We start from the raw sequence: 15496 nt of genomic DNA on the forward strand, positions 1-15496 counted from the left end.
TTTATAATTCATAATTGTGTACTGAATCTTGTGAATGGTCTATTTGGATTGAACTAATTAATTAATTAGAGCCCAATAAAGCTAATTAATTAATTAGGACCCAAGTAGGCTGAATTAGGTAACCCAAGCCTAAGTTAGGCTCTAGTCACTTAGCCTACAAGGAAGCCTATATAAACCCCTTAAGGGCTTAAAGCTTCACTCTTAATCATTTTGTCTTCCAGACTACAAAGAGAAAGCCCCAACCTACCTATTGAGAGAAGACCACACTTCTCTTGTTCCAAGATTTGAGAAATGAGTGATTAGACAAAAGATCGTTGGGTTTATGAGATTTACAATGCCTATGGAATTACTTCATTGAATTGGAATTGATCTAGGAACATCCATATCACAAGTATGGCCCCTATCATCTCTAGATCTATGTTGTATAGTTTTTATTGTTGTGTTTTCTATTGTGCTTAGATCTAGAAAGCCCTAGGAATAGAATGCATGAACCCTATATGACCCAAGGCCATGGAACAAAGTAATCTAAGTTTCCCCACAATGATTTGATGCAAATTTAGATTCACAAACTTGGCTATATTGTTTCTATCCACGATTCAAATTTGTTTTCCCAACATAATTTTTAGGATGCGTGGTCTTGTTTAGCATTCTTAAATGAATTCAAGCATATTCATCTCATTGTCCATATGTATATCCCCAAGTGTAGTAGCTATATTATGGCATTTCATAACTCATGGTTGGTGCCTTTATAGTTTTTCCTCTTAGAGTCATTGTCTTGACAATATCTTTTCCTATTTTTGTTTCATTTTAATAACCTTTTAGTTAACAAAATTACACCTTCTATCTTAGCCATCTTCAGATATCATGATCACGCCCTCTATTGGTTATTATGACCACGCCTTAACAACTACCTTTAGGTCTTTAGCATTTGCATCATACTCATTGATTGACCCCGAGTTGCACATTTCCCGTCATTCCAATTTTCACTTTTGGTTCACTATCATGCTTCGATTTCATTTATTACGACTACATCCTAGGTTTTTCTTATATCCTTCAATTTCAATTATTATGATTGTATTCTAGGTTTTCTCTTAACATTCTTTGATTTTGGTCATCGCAACCACGTCCTAGGTTTTCTTTAACTTTCTTTGATTTCCGTCATCAGAACATGTCCTAAGTTTTCTTTATCATTCTTTGATTTTAGTCATCATGATTACGTCCTAGATTTCATATCTATCATTCTTTAATTTTAACCATTACGACTGCATCCTAGGTTTTCTACAGCATCCTTTGATTTTAGTCATCGATCACAACCACGTCATAGATTTTATCTCTGTCATCCTTTAATTTCAATAACCATGACAATATCCCAAGTTTTTTTTTATTATCCTTCAATTTCAGTCATTACAATCGCATCCTAGTTTTTCTTTAGCTTCCTTTGATTTCGATCATCATGACCGTGTCCTAAGTTTTCTTTATGATCATTTGATTTCGATCATCTCAACCACATCATCGATTTCATCTCTATCATCCTTTCATCTGGGTCATTGTGACCTCGTCCTAGGTTTTCTTTATCCTTCTTTGATTCCAATCATCATGAAAATGTCCTAGATTTCATCTCTATCATCCTTTGATTTTAATCATCACTATTGCATCCTAGATTTCATATATATCATTCTTTTATTTATGTCATCACAACCGCATCTTAGGTTTTCTCATCATTCTTTCATTTTAATCCTAGTCGCATCCCAAAATTTTCAAGTATCTTTTAGGTAATTTCATTTTCAAACCACACTTGTACGATTGGTTATTTGCACCTTATCTTTGGTTTCTGATCGCGCCTCTACAATTGATCACATCATGTTAATATTCAGTTTAAATCATACCTATATGATCGATCATATTATATCTCTATTAGAAACATTGGATTACTCTGTTCCCTAGACCTTGACCTAATAGAGTGCATGCATCTAACCTAGGGCTTTCTAGATCCTAATCAAAGTGGAAACAATTCATTCAAAGAACCAATATGATATTTGTTGGGATTGAGCCCATAAAAACAAGATATGATGTAATGAAGTTAGACTTCATTGTCCCCTTGTTATCCCTTTGATGTATTGACATTGATTTGAACATTTAGTTCATATCTCTTATATTGTATATGACTTGGGTACATTAGGAGTTGCATAGAAGATACAAGTCATAGGTTCCTTATAATTAGATAAGTTGTCCTTAGTCAGTTCATGGACTTAGGCAATTTAGTAGAGATTGTAGTGCACCACCTCTTACTTGGAAGGATGGCTTGTCTTGGCCATCGGGATGGGTTTCTCGTGGTGAGTTTACTAGTATATGTGATACACATTAGATAGGACCTACGATGAATCATGACACAAGCCTACCAATTATCAGGATTCACCAAGCTACTATATTGTTGGAATTGAGCCCCTAAAAGTAAGACTGATGTAACAAAGTTAGACTTAATTGTCTCTTTGCTATTTGTTTGGTGTATATTAACATTGATTTGAGCATTTTGCTTATGTCTCTTACATTGTACATCACTTGGGTTCATTAGGAGTTGCATAAAAGATTTAAGTCATGCATTCCTTATAAGTAGATAAGTTGTCCATAATCGGTTCATGGATTTGGGCAATCCAGTAGAGACTGTACCTTCCAATTGGAGGGATGACTTATCTTGGCTGTCAGGATGGGTTTCCCATGGTGAGTGTACTAATGTATATGATGCACACTGGACATGACCTATGGTGAATCATAATGCAAGGCTATCAATTGTCATGATTCACTAAGCTACTATACTGTATAGACTCTCAATCTTGAGAGGATATTGAGCTTGTGCCAAAATCAACAAAAGGCTTTAACATATGATTAAAACCCTAAAGTGGTCACATATCCCTATGGATTGGGTCACGCTTGATGGAAGTTGTTGGGAACAAGTATTCTCAATAGAGGCACCATGATATCTCATGGGATTGAGACAACATGTCACATTGGGTGATCCAAAGGACATGTGATTAGGAAATTAGTAGTCACAGTAATTCATTTAGTAGAATTTGACATATGCTCCTTGGAGCTAGAGTATGTCAGTTGCTTACATAATAAGTGGGATCTGTAACTCAAGGATTTGATAGGTAATCTAGATAGGTGATAGCAATGCCTTGTTAAATTATGAACACTAGTTCATGGGAAGTCCTATGCAATGGATAGTAGGTCACAGACTTGAGCACTTGGTGTCTCGTTCTAATATAAATAGGGTACCAGAGTGCAGTTGACTCCCTATAATGGGTTGTTGAGTCAATTTTAGAATTTGATTTTGAGGGAGTTAGTAATCTTATGGGTCTCCATGGTCCCCATTCTAAGCCTATATTCCTTGATGGCACCATTTATGAGGGTTGGATGGGTTTTTAATTCACTTTTGGGATTAAAGGCGTTTTGGTAATTATACAAGGTTGCACAGAGATAAGTGAGTGATATCTCTAGACTGAGCTAATTGATTAATTAGGGTTTTGTATGGTTAATTAATCAATTAGTAAACTTTTTAAGCTAGATTAAGTAACTCAAGCCCACGGTGGACTTAAGTCACTTAAGGCTTGTACGAAGCTTATAAATACCCTTTTAGGGGTTAGGGTTTCCATGTCTTGTCATTTTCTCCCTATAATCCAAAGAGAGAACCCTAACCTCCACCCTTGAGATCTCCACCATCTCAATGCCTAGACATAAGGAAGAGTCATCGAGTAGAAGATCATGGTGTTTATGAGATCCATTACGACTTTGGAGTTATCTACATCGATTAGAATCAATCCGAGAACATTTGGATCAAAGGTATGTGGCTTTATTCTCTAGATCTATGATATCTATGGTATCAATATTAGTTTTTGAATACTTGGTTTTCTATTGCGATAGATTTAGAGAGCTTAGGATAGATTTTTTCATGCAACTTATGAGATCCAACGCATAGGAACGAAGTGATCTGGGGTTCCCAAAAACTAATATCAAAGCCATATAATAGGTTCTAACATGTTAAATCTATTCTAAGGTGTGCTAACTCTATTTTATAGAGTTGTTTTATTCATCCCACAGACCTAAGGGATGAATGAATGAGATGTTTTTATTTGTTCAATAGAATGAATGTCAATACAATGATTATAATTGTGATATCTTATTTTTTTTCTTTTTCTAGATTGGGTTGTACACCCTATAAGGGGTATAGGATTTTTATTTGGTTGTAAAAATCTTTTCTTTTCAATAGATGGGTTGTAAGCTCCATTATAGGAGCATAAGAATTTTTTTATAATTGGAAAATTTTCAGTTTTGTATATCCTTCTATAGTGACCCAAGAGAAGAAAAAAAAGAATGTTGAAGGTTCTTTTTTAGATTCTATGGTAGTTAAAAACCAAAAAACAAAAAAAAACCAAGCATTCTTAGAAGTTCTTGGTTTGAGATCCATAGCAACATAGTGACATCACTTTTGAGCCAAAATCGAGCCTATTTCTAGGAATTTTCTTAAGGCAAATCACATATGGTTTTAAATCTTAGGAAGTCAGAAATCCAACACTTCAAACGGATCACAATTCGGAGTTGAAACAAATAAGATATTGAGAAAACAAAGGCTATGTTTAGTTAAGAAAAACACCCAAAAGGGGGGGGGGGGGGAGGGGGAATTGGGTTTTTAAATTCTTTTCAATCACAACAAAATATAAGCAAAGTAAAGAGATAGAGTTGAGAGAATTCAAACTCGAGTTTATAGTGGTTCGGCACTTGCTTGCCTACGTCCACTCTCCTCAACCTCCTAACCGAGTGAGGGTTCCACTAACTTGAAGCTTCAACCAAGCTTCCAATCTTCTTACACTTGGATTTCGGCTCCAATGGGCTTTTACACAACTTCTTCAAGATTCAACCCTCTTGAAGGCTTTAACACTCAGATTGTTACAAAATATACTCACTCAACCTAGCTTAAAGATGGCTCAAATACAAGACAAAGCTAGGATGACAACAAGAGTGCACTAAATGATATGCAAGTGGTGATTTAATGCACTATGAAATAAATGAGAGCTTTTTGATTAAGAACAGGTAGGTGGGCTTTGAATGCAAGTGTTCTCTTATCAATAAATGAAGTGGAGCTCTCAATTTATAGGTTTCTAAGCTCGGGAGTCAAAATCAGCAAAAGGCAACCTCGTCCGGTTGAGCTAGGGGTCGACCGATTCACTAGCCGTTGGAGCATTTAATGCATGACAGGTTACCGTTGCCTCAACCGGTCTTCGACCGGTAAAGGAATCACCTCGACCGGAAAAAGAAGGCTACTGGGAGAGAGAGAAGGTTTTTAACCTTCCTCGACCGGTCCTCGACCGGACGACCTCAACCGGTTGACCGGTTGGCCATAGCCTCGACCGGTTGAGCCTTTTTGGCCCTAAAAAACCTATTTTTTGATTCCTTACTTTTCTAATACTTAGGCAAGGTCTTTAGGTAAATTATTAAGCCAATTTTGAAACATTTTGCCTAAGGTAAATTAGTTAAAAACTCGGGTTTTAATGAAGTTGACGTTTTAAAGAATAAACCGAGTTTTCTAAAATGCATGAAAACGTATGAAAATCCTAAGTGCACTCATGCATTCATCTTACATTACTTTCCTATGATCTCAAGTCTTCCAAGCGTCTCGATGTTATATCCATTTGGTCATTTGATGAATTTTCAAGTTTATACCTGAGATTCTTAAACATTAAACCAATTAGTTACTTAACCATGGTTTGTTATCATCAAAACCCGATTAGGAGAACCCTTGGGCTAACAAATATAGTGGAATATTAAATCAATTTCAGAATTGGATTCTAGGGGAGTCAATAATCCTATAACTCCCAATTGTCCCCAATCTAAGTTCATATACTATGATGGTATGGTTTATGAGGGTTGGATTGGATATAGGTTCACTCTTATGTATAAAGGTGTTTTGGTAATTACATAAGGTTGCATAGAGGATGGTGAACAAGGTTTTTAGATTAGGCTAATGTTATGATAGAGCCCTTAAAAGCATGACATGATATAATAAATTTAGAATTCATTATTTATTTAATGATATTTCAGTTTCACTTTTATTTATCCCTATTTCATTTATTGTTCGTTCTGAGCATTCTCGCCTAACATCTTTTGCATTGTACATGATTTTAGTGCATTAAGAGTTGCATGGAAGATCTAATTCATAGGTTCCTTGCAAATAGATGACTTGTTCACAACTGGTTCGCGGGTCTAGGCAACCCATTATAGGTTATAGTGCACCACCTCCTAATTGGAAGAATGATTGGTCTTGGCTATCGAGATGGGTTTCCAATGGTAAGTGCACTAATGTGTATGGTTACACATAAGATAGAACCTACAGTCATGACTTAAGACTATCAAGTAGTTATGACCTCACCAAGCTACTTCATTATGTTGTCTCTCAACCTTGAGAGAAAATTAAGCTTGTACTAAAGTTAGTAGTGGCTTTAACCTATGGGAAATATTGTAAATTATCATATATTCCCTATGGATTGAGTCACTATTGATGGAAGCCTGTAAAAATAGGTATTCTCAATAGAGGCACCATGATATCTCATAGAATTGAGACAAAGTGCCCTCTTGGGTCGTAAGAAGGTGTGTTCATAGAAACTATGGTCATGATAGTTCCTTAAGTAGAACTTGACATAGGCTTTTTGAGAGTTAAGACATGTAAGCTAAACACAAAATAAGAGGATCTATAACTCAAGAATAATAGAGGTAGTCTTAAAAGGTTGATAGTTCTCACTTTATTAGATTACGAACACTAGTTCATGGAGAAACTGAACATAATAGATAGTAGGTCACAAACCCAAGCACATAGTATCTCATTGTTGTGTACATAGGATACTAGAGTGTAAATGATTCTCTACTGTGGGATATTGAATCAACTTCATAATTGGATTTTGAGAGAGCCACTACTTCTCTAGATTGCAGTGGTCCTCACTCTGAGTTCATATACCTTATTGGCACGGGTTATAAAGGTCAGATTGGCTCTAGGGTCACTTTTGTGCATAAAGGAGTTTTGGTAACTACGCAAGGTTGCACAAGGATAAGTGAACAAGGTCTCTAGATTGAGCTAATTGATTAATTAATAGGATGTTGAGTTAATTAATCAATTAATACCCAATTTAGGCTAAATTAAGTGATCGAAGCCCATGTGGGTTCAAGTCACTTAAGCCCAGTTAGTAACCTTATAAATATCCCTTAAGGGTTAGAGTTTTCATCACTTTTTATCTTCTACCATCCAAAGAGAAGAAAGAGTCCTAGCCTCCATCCTCTAAAAATCCCCATCGTTTGTGTGATAAGGAACGAGGTTGATTCATCGAGTAGAAGATAATGGGTCTACAAGACTTCTGATGACATCATTTTGATTCTTCAACACTTGTATTTAAGGTTTGGGAACATCCAAACCTAAAGGTTAGTACTTCAATCCTAAAGAACAATTCTTTGTAAAAATCGATATTGCTTCTATTGCTTAAATCTAAGATGCCAACGGTTAATTGATTAATTAAATGGCCATCTAGAGAGAAAGAAAAAGATAATAATAAAAACTCTAATTTTCAATCTAATAAAAAAAACAACTAATAAACTAATGAATGAAAAGAAATAAAAATAAAAACCAAAGAACAAAGAAACTCACTTACCTTTGGAAGATGCAGCCTACTCGCTTTGGATCAGTGGCGTGCATGGTTCTCTTGATGATACCATGGAGATCTTTATGGAAATTGGGATGTGGACCCCTCAAAAGTTGCAGTCGTGGGGATGCTTGTGCATGGACTGGTTGTCTTCAACCCATAGTGTGTTCCATGCTTAGTGAAAATCAAAGTGACGGTTGTCCTAGAAGCAAACTGTGCATGCTCCACTCAACGTGCGCGAACTATCTGTATCTTTGAGAACCTCTTGTAGCGTCTTAATGAACCTAAATTGTAACCTATATATAAAGTGAATGTGGTTGTGGACTGTTTGTAAAGATTCTACAAAGTAATTCCCAAAGTGGCCTGTTGTCGGTGTGTGTCTTCTTGGAGAATAACCACCAACTTTGTGTGTTGTGGATTTACAACTTATGATACCGCCCTTCCTTTCAGAATACGCCCTTAAAATCCAGTCGGTGCATCATGATCGTGATGAATTGTAGAGAATGATAATGGCGGTGATGATCAATATCAAGAGCTAGTATTGGTTGTAGTGAAGCATTGGAATTGCTTTGCATAACTTGGTGTGATGATGTTGTGTTGTTTGGATTCCCTGGATACAGAGGATTGGGCAAGAATTGCCTCTACATGGGGTCACCAACATTAGGTACAGGCCAACCGAGTGGCTTTTGAGAGCGAGGACCAAACTTGGGGCCGCCAAATGCAACATGGCCTCTTAACTCTCCAATCCTAGGCTTCTTAGGATCTGCAAAACGGACAATTACTGGCTGATCACAACCCCTCATAACCTAATTTCCATTTAGTGCATTGATTGATGCCACTACCATATCTCTATTAGAAAGCTTAACAAATCCACAACCACGACTCTGCTTCATGTCGTCATGTACAATGAAGATATCTTCAAAGATGCCATCAAGGGAAAATATTTCCTCCTTGCAAAATCCTCAAGATGATATCCGGTTAACCAAAATAGAGTTGGGGATTGGATTCACACCGAACAATTGTCCTTTGTGCTGCACATGAAGCCCACCAATCCCATTCCGTATGAGAAGGGTCAAGAAGTTGTGGTCTGAATGAGGTGACATTCCCATTGCATACTCTGGCTGAGGATAGGGTAGATAGAGTTTGGCAGTGAGGACTTGTAAACCCGAATCCATATTCATGGTCTTGTTTATATACCACTCTTCCAATCCCAACCTCTTTGATATCCCTTTAAGTAATTCTCCAACTACTTCTCTGATTCTTTGGGTATATTCTAAACAAAGCTCACTGAAGCCCGTCGGTTTGTTGGGAGAGTGAAACCGTGGATGCACGAAGACCTTGAGAAAATCTCTCCATAAAAAAATCTGGTCCATCGTAGCATTGAAGCTTGTGTCGCACCTGATCGGAGATAAAAATGTGGGTCCCTTGAAACTCACGCTTCTTCTCCTCCGTCAGATCAAAGAACCCTCTAAATGCCTCAATCATCCTTGTCATCAGACTCTCTGGCACGCCGTGATTGATCAACATGAAGAAGCCTCATTCTAGGCTTGGTCAAGGTCCTTAATGGCTCGAGAGCGTTGATCACCATCACCAGAGGTGAGTAAGGAGAAGTTGATGATGGGGATGGAGTGTTGTGGGTCAAAAGCGAGGAGTTGATTGGGATCAATGGTGAAGGGGTAGGTGGAAGGGATGGAGGTGAAAACAAAAGATTCGGATAGGGATTTGACACATGTAAAGTTAGGAGGTTGGAGAAGGTTTGGAGTGGCGGTGGCCATGGCGATTGTGCAGCCAAAAATGGAAGGAGAATGGTGGATGCATGGATCTCCAATTGATGGTTGGTGGTTGTGTGGTGATTCCCTTCGATGAAGATGTTTGGTGGTGAAGAGAATCTCTTTCAGAGGCGAATACATCAGCAGTGATGAAGATACAAATGAAAATTTGAACCTTCCTCTCAAATGAAGACGCTAGCAATGGTGAAGATGTGTTGAAAATAGAGGCATTGTATAGGTGTGATGCTTTGGAATCATGAACGAAGAAGCAGTGAAAGAAACCTCTAAATCAACATGTGATGCTTCCATGGTTCTCTTGAAGCTCCCGAAATCCTTGAACAGTGGTCTCAAGATTAATCGATGATTTGTTGATATTCTCCAAAATGACGCACTATTAACGAGTCCTCTGGCATAACATATCTATGTTGATGAAGCTGGTCCCCTGCTCTAACGCTGAATGTGGTGATCAAACGTCGATCTAGTCTTGTCGGAGATGAAGTCCCCTTCTCCAAGAACACCAAGAAAGTCTCTTTCTTTTCTATCTCAATGGTGTGGTTGCACCTTTCTTTTCTCAAGGGTGTCACTCATGTGGGGATCTCCCCTTCTCGCTCTAGAATGGTGTGGTTGCACCTTCTTTAATTTCTCTCTGAATCCTCACGCCCCTCTAGAGATTGTTGTCCCCTTCATCGTGATTCATTCATCCGCTTTATGGTAAGTCTTCTTTCCATGTAACGTTGGCTATTCCCTTCATCCTCAGCCTGATGCTCTCCAAACCACCCCCTTGTACTTTTCTCCAAAACCATCCTCATTCATCCATTATTTATATTCTTCTTTCCTGCCCGAATCCACCCTTCCAAAACCGATGTGGTCCATTTCCATGAGCGTCTTCTGCACCTTCTCGTTGACTCCACCTACATGGAAAAAAACCACTCACCAGCCTGGAGAGAGCCAGTAAGCATCCGCGTGCTGTTGAGTCACCTTCCCAAAAATATTCTCCATCCTTAAGGACGTCTTCCAGCTCCACTTTCCCCAAGTTTCCTTATGCCAAATAAAAAATAAAAATAAAAATAATAAAAAAAGAAAGCAAGAATCCATGAAGTCGAAACCATTCCCGTCATTCAAAATTAACATTCCTTTCACTAAAATTTCAAGAAGTCATTAAATCCCAAATAAGAAAAAATCAATACATAGATAAAAGGTATAATACATAAATAAATAAATATTAGAAATATTTGATATAAAAAAATTAAACTATTGCAACATATAATAATAATTAAAGTGTTAAACTCAAACCACCTAAAATTAAAAAATTCCTTTCATGCAATCATAAAATAAAATAAATAAACAAAATACAAATAATAATAATAATGAAATGATATAAAATAAATCAAAACTCATTTAATCCTAAAATCAATCAATAAAATATATAAATAAAGAAAAACAAGAAAACAAATCTAAGTGTATCTAAATGGGCATAGTGGGTTTAAGGTGGTGCCTAATGGGCCAAGTGTATCCAAATAGGCCTAGGGTGCCTAAGCCTAAGGTGGTGCCTAATGGGATAAGTATATCTAAATGGACCTAGGGTGCCTAAGTGGACCTAAGGTGGTGCCTAATGGGCCAAGCGTACCTAAATGGGCTTAGGGTGCCTAAGTGGGCCTAAGGTGGTGCCTAATGGGCCAAGTGTACTTAAATGGGTCTAGGGTGCCGAAGTGGTCCTAAGGTGGTGTCTAATGAGCCAAGTGTACCTAAATGGGCTTAGGGTGCCTAAGTAGGACTAAGGTGGTGCCTAATGGGCCAAGTGTACCTAAATGGGTCTACGATACCTAAGTGAACCTAAGTCTAAATTAGGGTTGCTAAGAGTCACAATGGAGTTAGATAAATCCCTCAACCAAAGTCCCCAAGGTGGCTTAGAAAAGATAGGCTACACGAGTAGTAATGAACCACCAGGGAATTGCTGTAAAATACCGAACAAATACTTAATAGGACATGCGTTAGGAGGACAAAATGGAAGGTCTACAAGAACGTAGATATTTTATTAAAATATAAATTCTTTTTAATGAATAAATCAAATCAAGTTTTATGAAACTAAATATCTATTTAATATATATATATATATATATAAAGGGTTGTATGTATTTTTCTAGTAAAACCGTTTTTTAGTAAAATTGAAAATATTTTATTTTTTCTAATTTTATCAAAACGAAAAAAACCCCTTTAAAAAAAATAAAGTAAAACCAAAATCTCTTTTTAAGAATCCAAAAATCGTGTGGAGTTAAACCCGCATATTACACAAGTACATCACCAGCAACCCAACCCTAGCTAGGTAACGAATGATAGGTAGAGCCATAAAACGGTCCTTAGAAACTATTTTCTAAGGGTCTAAAACAACCCAGTAGAACCCTTACCAGCTGAGGTGTCCCAGAACCAAATGCAGCCCTGAATCAGATAGCTCCAAAAAGAAAATAATGAAAATGTTGATCTGTTCTGTCCTTCCCATTTACCCTATTGGAGCCGGAGATTGCAGAAGTACAAAAAAAAAAAAAAAAAAGGGAAACAGGAAGCAATCATCACATGCAAGTATAAATAGAGTCATCGTTTCATTGGCAGAATAGTGGCCAATTTTTCCAATGCAAATAAATAAATAAATGCCCACAACCAAGGAATCCATCAAATTTGTTTGAGAATTCATCACGTCCGCTCAACATAACTTGATTCCAACACCACATCAGGACAGCAAGCATCTTCATCAGCAAACTCTTGAGCATCATTGACCAGCAGTTTGCCACCGTCTGGTTCCCTAATGCTCATTTGCTTCTGGGTTCTCATCCATGTCCAATTTATTTATTTATTTTTAATTAAATTTTCTCAACAAACGCATGCTTAGCTACCATCTGCCCAGCCTTCGTCATAGTCTGCCTGTGTGTTTTTCACATTTTGCTCTTTCAGCCGGGCGGTACAGCCCAGCGTACACCTCAACCTCATCCAAGGCTTTCTTCTTCTCTGGTTCTGCAGCTTCTTGAGCTCTGGTCTCCAGCCAAGGTTTTCTTTGCTCCTTCCTTTACTTTCTGAGTTATAAATTTAAAGAAAGCATACTATCAATTTTCGTCGCTTTTGCTTCAGCCTCTTAACTTGGAGCCAGATTCCTTCTGGCTGTCTATCTGATCTGAGACAGGCCACGATTTCGAGGACTATGCCCAACGTCCTTCTCAACTCTCCCCACTTTTGATTCCCTGCATTAGGAGTTTACTCATCAGGACCAATGTAAAATATAACCCAAACAAGAACGTGTGATAGTTAGTTCGCTAGCATCCATAGAGGTGGTACTGAGGCGTTAGAGGTGCGTAGTTTCATGGTTTGTAAATGGTTCTGGTGATTCAAAGAAAAACAATGATGATCCTCACCGTGCAAATGTGTTTAGAGTGGACTGTTTAAGCACCTATCAATTAGTAAAAGACAATGACATTACTAACCAGTAGCTAAGATGAAGTTCGTCTAGATTCATGGAGTTTAGTTCTGTACAATCCTCATACATTTCTTTCTTGAAGGTCCATCACCTGTAACCAGCTCCTTGATCGTGGAAACAACAGAGTTGAGATCAAGATCAATTTGTGACAAAGGCCAAAGAGGAAAAATTTTCCATTAGCTAAATGCAGTTTTTCAGGATCATCATAATATATAGATCCATGACTTTAAAGAAATTCTACTAGCTGGATGTCATGAATGACAGCATAACTTTTAATATGTCCATTCTCTGGGACAATCTAATGAAGTCATTTTATCACCCTATGAAATTCCACTTAAACCAACATTAAGAAAAAAAATTAGCAATCAAGAAGAAAAAACACTTACATCTCAAACAGTGGTTTTCTTGGTTGAGGTTGATCAGACTCCAAATAATCAGATGATACTTGCATGCTATGCAGCTGATTTTGAAGTCGATAAAAGCTCTTCTCCTCAGTATGAGACGGAGGAACAGGTATCTAAAAATATTGGAAGGTGGCCAATGTTTGGTGAGCTTTGCCATGTTTTACCGTTTCACTTACCTTCGACACCCTTGGCTTAGGATTAGGAATATATTGCCATTATCTGTAGGGTGACTCTTAAGCTTGTCAAACAGCTGAATTGCAGAGAGTGAAGGGACAAAGCAGGCACGAAAGGGAGAGTGATGGAAGCACAATCTTAATTCTTTGATGTAACTTCCAATCCATAGCTCCCATGTTTGTGCCACAATCAATTGGTCCCCTTGTACGTGCTTAAGCTGCTCTCACTACACTGCTTGATTTGGATTTCTTGATTTCAGCAGGGTCGCTTGAGTGGTTCTTTCTCTTCAGTAAATCCCGCGTTATCAAGAATAACATCATCTTCCTCTTTTGTTGCCACCCTACCAACTGTCCTGTTGGATGGAAATGAAAAAAGTAGGATCAATCACTTTAAGAGACATGCAATATATGCTAGGATATTGGATAGAAGTCACTCTTGTTCTATTCAATTAGACTGTCACACAAGCTATTTTGAGTTCCTATTTAGCCTTAACAGAACAATAAAAATTAAACTCCAAAAAAAAATTAAGTGATTCGAAATCAAAATCAAATAAATACATACCTCTTTCCGAATCCACTCATTCCATTAACTTTTTTTATATATCCATCAAAAGCAAACCTAAATTAAAAGATAACAAAATTATCTAAAGTACGTATTAAGATAATAAAAAATGGGCCATGAAGCTTAAAAGAAATTTGGAAATAAGAAAATTAATTGCCTCTCAAAGAATAGCTAAAAAGGAAAGAGAAGTTTAACATATTTTATGCCAACTATGCATATATCTTCTAAATATTTCAACTTTTAATTACTCCCCAAGCATTTCAACATTCTTTTAGTAAGTAAACAACAAAATTTTATCCATTGTAAAAGTCAAACCATCTCCATGCAACTTATCACCTTCTCATGTGCATTATCACTTTTTTTTTTCCTTTTTTTTTTTTTCTAAATCTAGTGATGAATCACGAAGGCAAGTAATGCTAAAGTACTAGGGTTTTGAGGCACAAATAACTTGAGAGGATCTTAATAATTCAATTCAAAATATATAAATAAATAACCAATAATCTAAAAGTTTCCAAGAATTTTGTATGTATTGAGTAAAAAAAAGATTGAACATATATAGAATCCAAACACATGAGTGTAGTACTCCTTTGTCCAACTAAAAATTAAATAACTAGGTTAATTCTTACTGTCATCAGAGAATACTATAATTTAAGTCTTATGATTCTCATTTATGTCACGTCAATATGAAATAACTTTGAAGTTCAAAAGAAAAAATAATTCATATGCGTGCTATGTTACAATTACTTTTTCTTATGTTTTAGTCAATAAAATACATTTGCAGTCCAATATGGAATGCTTGAGAGCTCACAAACAAAACAACCTATATGGAATAAACAACATTCATATTTCCCAAAATTTTACCATGAACATTTAATTTGTGATTTAAATCAAGAGATTTCAAGGTACATAGGCCAAAACATACCTCTAGGTGAAGGTGACATTTTCTCCCCTTGAATTGGGGATAAGTGTTCACCTTTGACCACAAGAAATAGAAGTTCTCTCTTATTCAACCATGGAAAAGGCTGAATTTAGCTGAACCATGAATAACTAAAATCTTCTTTTGCGCTCTTGTCTAACCCCCTTGTTCACCTTTTCATCACAAAATGTAATGTATCCCAACAACATTCTTATCGTGTAGAGATTATAATTATTATTTAATAGATGAGAGTTAGGGATGTCAATAGGTTAATTTGATCCAGGATTGATCACTCCCATCCTTGTTCTACCATTATAATAAGAGGAATTTCTCATGCCTGGGCCAAACTTGTGAAGGGACTGGAGCGACAAATTGAGGTGCCTAAGCACATTTGATCTTTATCCTTGCCCTATTTGACCTTGGATCTCTATAGTCCAACTATGCTAAAATGGATCAAGTATCAACAATTACCATGAAAAACACACTAAAAAAGTGATTAAAGGGGTTTCTCATTATAGTAATCATACATT

The 15496-nt window shown here is 36.8% G+C and overlaps 1 pseudogene; it reads right to left on the reverse strand.

Moving 5' to 3' along the window:
• Positions 1–8568: 8568 nt before the first annotated feature.
• LOC117923910 lies at positions 8569–9454 on the reverse strand (annotated as a pseudogene).
• Positions 9455–15496: the final 6042 nt, after the last annotated feature.

This window comes from Vitis riparia, chromosome 10 (assembly GCF_004353265.1).
Source record: "Vitis riparia cultivar Riparia Gloire de Montpellier isolate 1030 chromosome 10, EGFV_Vit.rip_1.0, whole genome shotgun sequence".
NCBI classification, from domain to species: domain Eukaryota; kingdom Viridiplantae; phylum Streptophyta; class Magnoliopsida; order Vitales; family Vitaceae; genus Vitis; species Vitis riparia.